A 6,383-nucleotide genomic window follows, 5' to 3' on the forward strand; every position below is an offset into this window, starting at 1 on the left:
ATTAGTGTCTAATATTCCTCTCTTTCTCTCTTTCTCTCGGTTCCTCTCTCTCTCCCCCTCTCTCTCTCTCCAGGCTTATCTGCACCAGTCGTCTACTTTGTAGACTACACCTCCCACTGCATCTTTCTTGAAGACATTGTGGGCTACATCACCGTCAGAGACCACATCGCCTCCACGCAGCTCTCCTCCACCCAGAAAATCCCAGAGGACCGTCTGGAACAGCTCGCTAAGAAGATGGATCGGATTCTGGCCAAAATGCGTGACGAGGACGTCGTCCATGGAGACTTGACCACGTCCAACATGCTGCTGAAGGCTGGAGAAAGCTTTCCTGAGCACCCACCCCAACACAGAGGTTCTGTTCGAGAAGCTGCTGAAGGCCTACGCAGCTTCGTCCAAGAAGCCCCACGCCGTTGTCAATAAGCTTGATAAAGTTCGGGTGAGTGGGAGAAAAAGGTTGACGGTCTGTTAAAGGGAACCTATGAGATCGTTTGTACCAATGCATTTACAAGGACATGGCCCGTTTGGCACTGATTTGTTAAGAGTTCTATTTGATATTTAGATGGTAGCATATAGGCATAGACAGTGGAGAAGCTGTCGGTCCGACAATGTTATGTTACTACAAATATTTGTTATTGAAATAAAAGACCCTTGGCTTTATTTGTTTGTGTTTTTTCTTGACATAATAATATACACTATTTAGCAGACGCTTTCATCCAAAGTGACTCACAGTCATGCATTCTAAGGATGGGTGGTTCCCGGAAACAAACCCACTATTCTGGTGTTGCAAGCACTATGCTTTACCAACTGAGCTACAGAGGACCACTTCTTTCACTGGTTAATTCAATGTAATGAGAATCTAGAATGAGGTTCTTCATTCTGCCCCACACGGTGTGCAGGCAGGCAATGATTTCTCAATCCAATTTCTATTGTGCCTTTCTGATGGCCCACAATCATATCCCTTGTTATGTAAGGAAGGCCTTACTTGGGATCTTTTATGAGCGTTCCTGTTTCAATTGTAGCTGGGGAAATTATTTTATGAGCTTTCCTGTTTCAATTGGAGCTGGGAAATCACATGACTGAGATAGGCGTGTAAATGTTTACTTTCAGAATTGCTCTCCAGTCCTGTCACGGTAAACATCCCAACCAAACGTGAATCCCAATGAATAGCTGCTGGGATATTAACAATGCCATCACAATTATGCTCATCCTTTTGGATTGTAAAGGTATGAGGAAAAACGCTCAGTATTTTGATTGTCATGGCAATATCACTAGGGTTTTCTTAGAAGTAACGTTATTGGGGCAAATGTCAAAGTCAGCCCTACAAGCAAACAACAGTACTTGTCTTGGCTATGAAACAAGTTCAGTTTTTATTATTGTTGTATTACTAAATGTATGCGAATACATCCTAGAGTAGCTGTTTATGCTATGCATGGTTTTTTTTATGCTGATATCTTGCCCTCACACAATACGTGTGTACCGGAATGGCTGTGTTCAATCCAGATGGCACCTACAGTTTAAGAAGTTGAATCAATGTCCAGGCTATAGCCGCAGGGAGTGGAGAAGCCATTGACATTGCATTCGGAAAGCATTCAGACCCATTGACTTTTTCCACATTTCATTACATTACAGCCTTATTCTAAGCAGGTTTTTAGAAATGTTAGCAAATGTATTACACATTTAAAATAAATTTAAAATAAACATTAAAATAAATAACACATTTACATAAGTATTCAGACCCTCTACTGAGTACTTTGTTGAATCACCTTTGGCAGCAATTACAGACTTGAGTCTTCTTGGGTATGATGCTACAAGCTTGGCATGTAATTTGGGGAGTTTCTCCCATTCTTCTCTACAGATCCTCTCAAGCTCTGTCAGGTTGCAGTGTCGATGCACAGCTTTTTCAGGTCTCTCCAGAGATGTTTGAATGGGTTCAAGTCTGGGCTCTGGCTGAGACTTGTCCCGAAGCCACTCCTGTATTGTCTTGGCTGTATGCTTAGGGTGGTTGTCCTGTTGGAAGGTGAACCTTTGCCCCAGTCTGAGGTCCTCAGCAAGGATCTCTCTGTAATTTGCTCTGTTCATCTTTCCCTCGATCACTGACTAGTCTCCCAGTCACTGCAGCTGATAAACATCCCCACAGTATGATGATGCTGCCACCAACATGCTTCACCGTAGGGATGGTGCCAGGTTTCCTCCAGTTGTGACGCTTGGTATTCAGGCCAAAGAGGTCAATCTTGGTTTCATCAGATCAGAGAATCTTGTTTCTCATGGTCCTTTAGGTGCCTTTTGGCAAACTCCAAGTGGGCTGCAATGTATGTGCCTTTTAACTGTGGGGCCTTATATATACAGGTGTGTATTTCCACATCATGTCCAATCAATTGAATTTACCGCAGGTGGACTCCAATCAAGTTGTAGAAACATCTCAAGGGTGATCATTGGAAACAGGATGGACATGAGCTCAATTTTGAGTCTCATAGCAAAAGTGTCTGAATACTTATGTAAATAAGTTATTTTTGTTCTTCATTTGCAAAAATGTCTAAAAACCTGTTTTCGCTTTGTCAATTATGGGGTATTGTGTATAGATTTAGGAAGAAAAATAAATATTTAATACATTTTAGAATAAGGCTGTAACGTAACAAAATGTGGAAAAAGTCAAAGGGTCTGAATACTTAGACTTAGAATTAACACACTCTTTTCACTCTTCACTTTCCCTCGTTCTTAATAATGTCCAACATTCCTCAGATCCCAAAGGTGGAGAGGTTTGCTGGTGCTATGCTGTTGGGTTGAGAAGTTCTACCCGGACAAAGTCCATCTCGAGTGGTCGAGAAACAATTGGGAGCAGGTGTATAGCGTGTGGAGTAAAATCGAGTTGACCATGGCTCAGGAGAACAAGAGGGCGGTCTACACGTGCCACGTGTATCACTCCAGTTTCTCTGGGCCAGTATACAAAAGACGTTGTTGATCATATCAACACACAAGGTAACTAACTCATCAGAGACATGGTAGCCATTTTAGCTCTGGGTCACAAACCCGTTCGGCCCTGGGCCCACATTCTGGCACACAGGCCGCCAGTTTGAGACTCCTGTTTTAGTTATCTGTTTACAATTATCTCACAAATGTATTCTGCCAATCAGAGCTTGGCTATATCGTGGTAATTGTCATAAAGATTGAGTGTAGATGAAATACAAGTTAGTGGGGAAGTCTTCATCCTGGAAATTGAATTGAATTCTACATGTTTGGTTTTCATAATGTTGGTCAGGAGAATGCATCAACAGAGACAGAATATATCCGATGGAGCTGATATTCAAGATATATATTCAAGTGTCTTCTTATAACTTTGTAGTGCAAACGTATTGTGCCTCATCATGTTATGTTCACTAGGGCTTACAAAACAAAAAGTCCAGCTACTCCATCCCTGTTTCTGTAAATTCTCTTCCATTTTGTGCCTAATCAATAGGACCCATGTGTATTTTTCAACAGGCACCCCTATGAATGTGATATTTATTAAGTGTGAGCCACTACGCCCTCTGCAGGATGAGGAGTGCACGCTCAACTTCTGTGTCCTGAACAAGTGTCGGGTCAGCTGGCATAAGGACGGACCGAGGGTCCCTGCTGGCCAGGTTTTCAACTCACCGCCCAGCCTGAACGTCAACGGCCTGTACTCTATGTGGAGCTTCCTCAAACTGAGTCCCACCACGGAGGACTATGTCTCAGAGTTCAGGTGCCGTGGAGAGAGTGTTCACACTGTCAGATATCATAGGCACATAATAATAATACTTTTGTGGGTGCTTATATTTGTCCTATTTCACGCATGTACAAGTGTGTATTATACCAATGTGTGAATAGGATTTTTTTTTTTTTTGTCCCTGAGACACCCTCGGAGAGTGTGGTCACAGCCCATAGGCCTAGTGTATACTCAAGTTGTACAACTGACACACTCAGGTTGTACAACTGACACACTCAGGTTGTACAAAGCATTTGACACAATGGTTGTGATACAATAGTTATGTGATGTCTGCAAAAACACCAGATGTATCACGACCATTGTGAGGATGGGTTGTACATCAGTTGTACAACCAGTGCTAAGGCATAGTCAAAGGATGTATAGAAGGATATTACCGCTCAAGTTTGTAGCATTATGTAGAGTTATTTTTGTACGTTCAGTAGTTTGATGTCTTTAACCTTGTTTTTGTTTATTTAATTCGCTCTATTCATCCTCAAAAGATGGGAAATGTTGACGTGAGTCTGAGTGCTGATCTATGATCAGATGATCTAAAAGGCTAAACTGATCCTAGATTAGCACTTAATGAATACGGGCCCTGATCATTGAGAAGATGTCCTGCTTTGTTGATAGAGAATTACAGTCAGCGTTAGTTACTCGTAATTCTCTTGTTGCTAGACAGTCTATTATGGCACAAGGCGAGACCCAGATGCAGACACAGGAGGCAGATGGTTGGAGTCTTACAATGTTCATTAATCCAAAAGTAGACAAGAGAATGGTCGTGGACAGGAAAAAGGTCAAAACCAGATCATAGTCCAGGAGGTACAGAGTAGCAGACAGGCTCGTGGTCAAGGCAGGCAGAATGGTCAGGCAGGCGGGTACAGAGTCCAGAAACAGGCAAGGGTCAAAACCGGGAGGACTAGAAAAAGGAGAATAGAAAAAAGCAGGAGAATAGAAAAAAGCAGGAGAACAGAAAAACGCTGGTTGACTTGGAAAAACATACAAGATGAACTGGTACAGAGACAGGAAACACAGGAATAAATACACTGGGGAAAATCAGCGACACATGGAGGTGGAGACAATCACAAGGACAGGTGAAACAGATCAGGGCGTGACACAGTCATAGTATGTAGTATATATTATATAGTATATGTAGTATATATTTTTAATTTAACCTTGATTTAACTAGGCAAGTCAGTTAAGAACAAATTCTTATTTGCAATGACGGCCAACTGGGGAACAGTGGGTTAACTGCCTTGCTCAGGGAAGAACAACAGATTTTTGTACCTTGTCAGCTCGGGGATTCGATCCAACAACCTTTTGGTTACTGGCCCTACGCTCTAATCACTAGGCTGCATGCCGCCTCAAATATAACTCACAGTTGCACCAAACATTTGTAATAAACTTTATTTTTATTTATTGTACAAGACTTTCCAAACAGTTGTGGTTCAATGGGAACTGAAGCAGGTTCCATAAGCAGACTCTCATCACAACTACAGCTTACAGAAGGTTTTGGTCTCAGAATGAAATTAAATACTTATGATACATTTTCATCAATATCACAATGGCAGTGTTAATCTATAAACCATCGTGCTCCGATCAAGTGCATCAACATTTTTTTCTTTGTATTTGCGGTCATAACTGAGCTTGAGGATATCATTCTAATTATGTCATATTTACTAAATATCCGGTAACATTTTGTGGTATGTGAATATGACATAATGTATGTCCATTTGGAACTGAACCTTAGGCCTAAATGCAAAGCATAAATTGCAAAAACATACCTAGATGGCTTGTAGAGGCCTATATTTGAAAACAAATTACGCTGGGTTTTTGTTGTAGATACTGCACATGCATTTCAAAATATGCTTAAATTCCTTCAGTAAGCATTATTGATTCAGTCAATTACATTCAATCTCCAAGACACGAACATGATAAGATAACACAAATATTTGGCAGAAGCATAAATCATTTAAGTAGATTGTGGATCGCTTTCCAAAAACGCATTTTTCAAACACTGATTGCTAAGCTCTCTTATTTTGTGATGATTTCAATTCAAAATACACAAACATTAACAGATATGTAAGGCATTGGAAGGCATAGCAGCTTACTACAATATCAAATAATGTAAGGATAAACCTATGCAAATTCAATTACGACTGAACAGTGTTGGCTACAATTAAATAAGCATCTGTAAGACTGAAAACTTTGAGGGTATAAGTGCAAACAAAACAGTTACCGAAAATCATGTCACCAAAGGTCATACTAAGCAGCTTCTTCAAACACAAAGATAAATATAACAGAAAAGGGAATCAATGCTTTTGAAAATAAGAATTGAACTCAGATATCAAGCAATAATTGTGACATAGTCAATAGATGTGATTATAAATGCTAAATATTTGTGGGCCAAATATAGCATTGGTTGAACAATATTTTTTTCATTCTCCTTACACCACTTATGGTACTTGGAGAGGGTCAGGACTGGTCAGATTCGTAGTTTGAGTCTATTGTTAACCCAACATTTCCCATAATGCAGGAATATAACATCCATAGACATACAGTGGCAAGAAAAAGTATGTGAACCCTTTGGAAATACCTGGATTTCTGCATAAATTGGTCATACAATTTGATCTGATCTTCATCCAGGTCACAATAGACAAACACT

At 40.6% G+C, this 6,383-nt stretch overlaps 1 pseudogene; it reads left to right on the forward strand.

Annotated features, from left to right (window-relative positions):
• Window positions 1-21: 21 nt before the first annotated feature.
• LOC112267387 lies at window positions 22-640 on the forward strand (annotated as a pseudogene).
• Window positions 641-6,383: the final 5,743 nt, after the last annotated feature.

The sequence above is a fragment of the Oncorhynchus tshawytscha genome, linkage group LG02 (genome assembly GCF_018296145.1).
Source record: "Oncorhynchus tshawytscha isolate Ot180627B linkage group LG02, Otsh_v2.0, whole genome shotgun sequence".
NCBI classification, from domain to species: domain Eukaryota; kingdom Metazoa; phylum Chordata; class Actinopteri; order Salmoniformes; family Salmonidae; genus Oncorhynchus; species Oncorhynchus tshawytscha.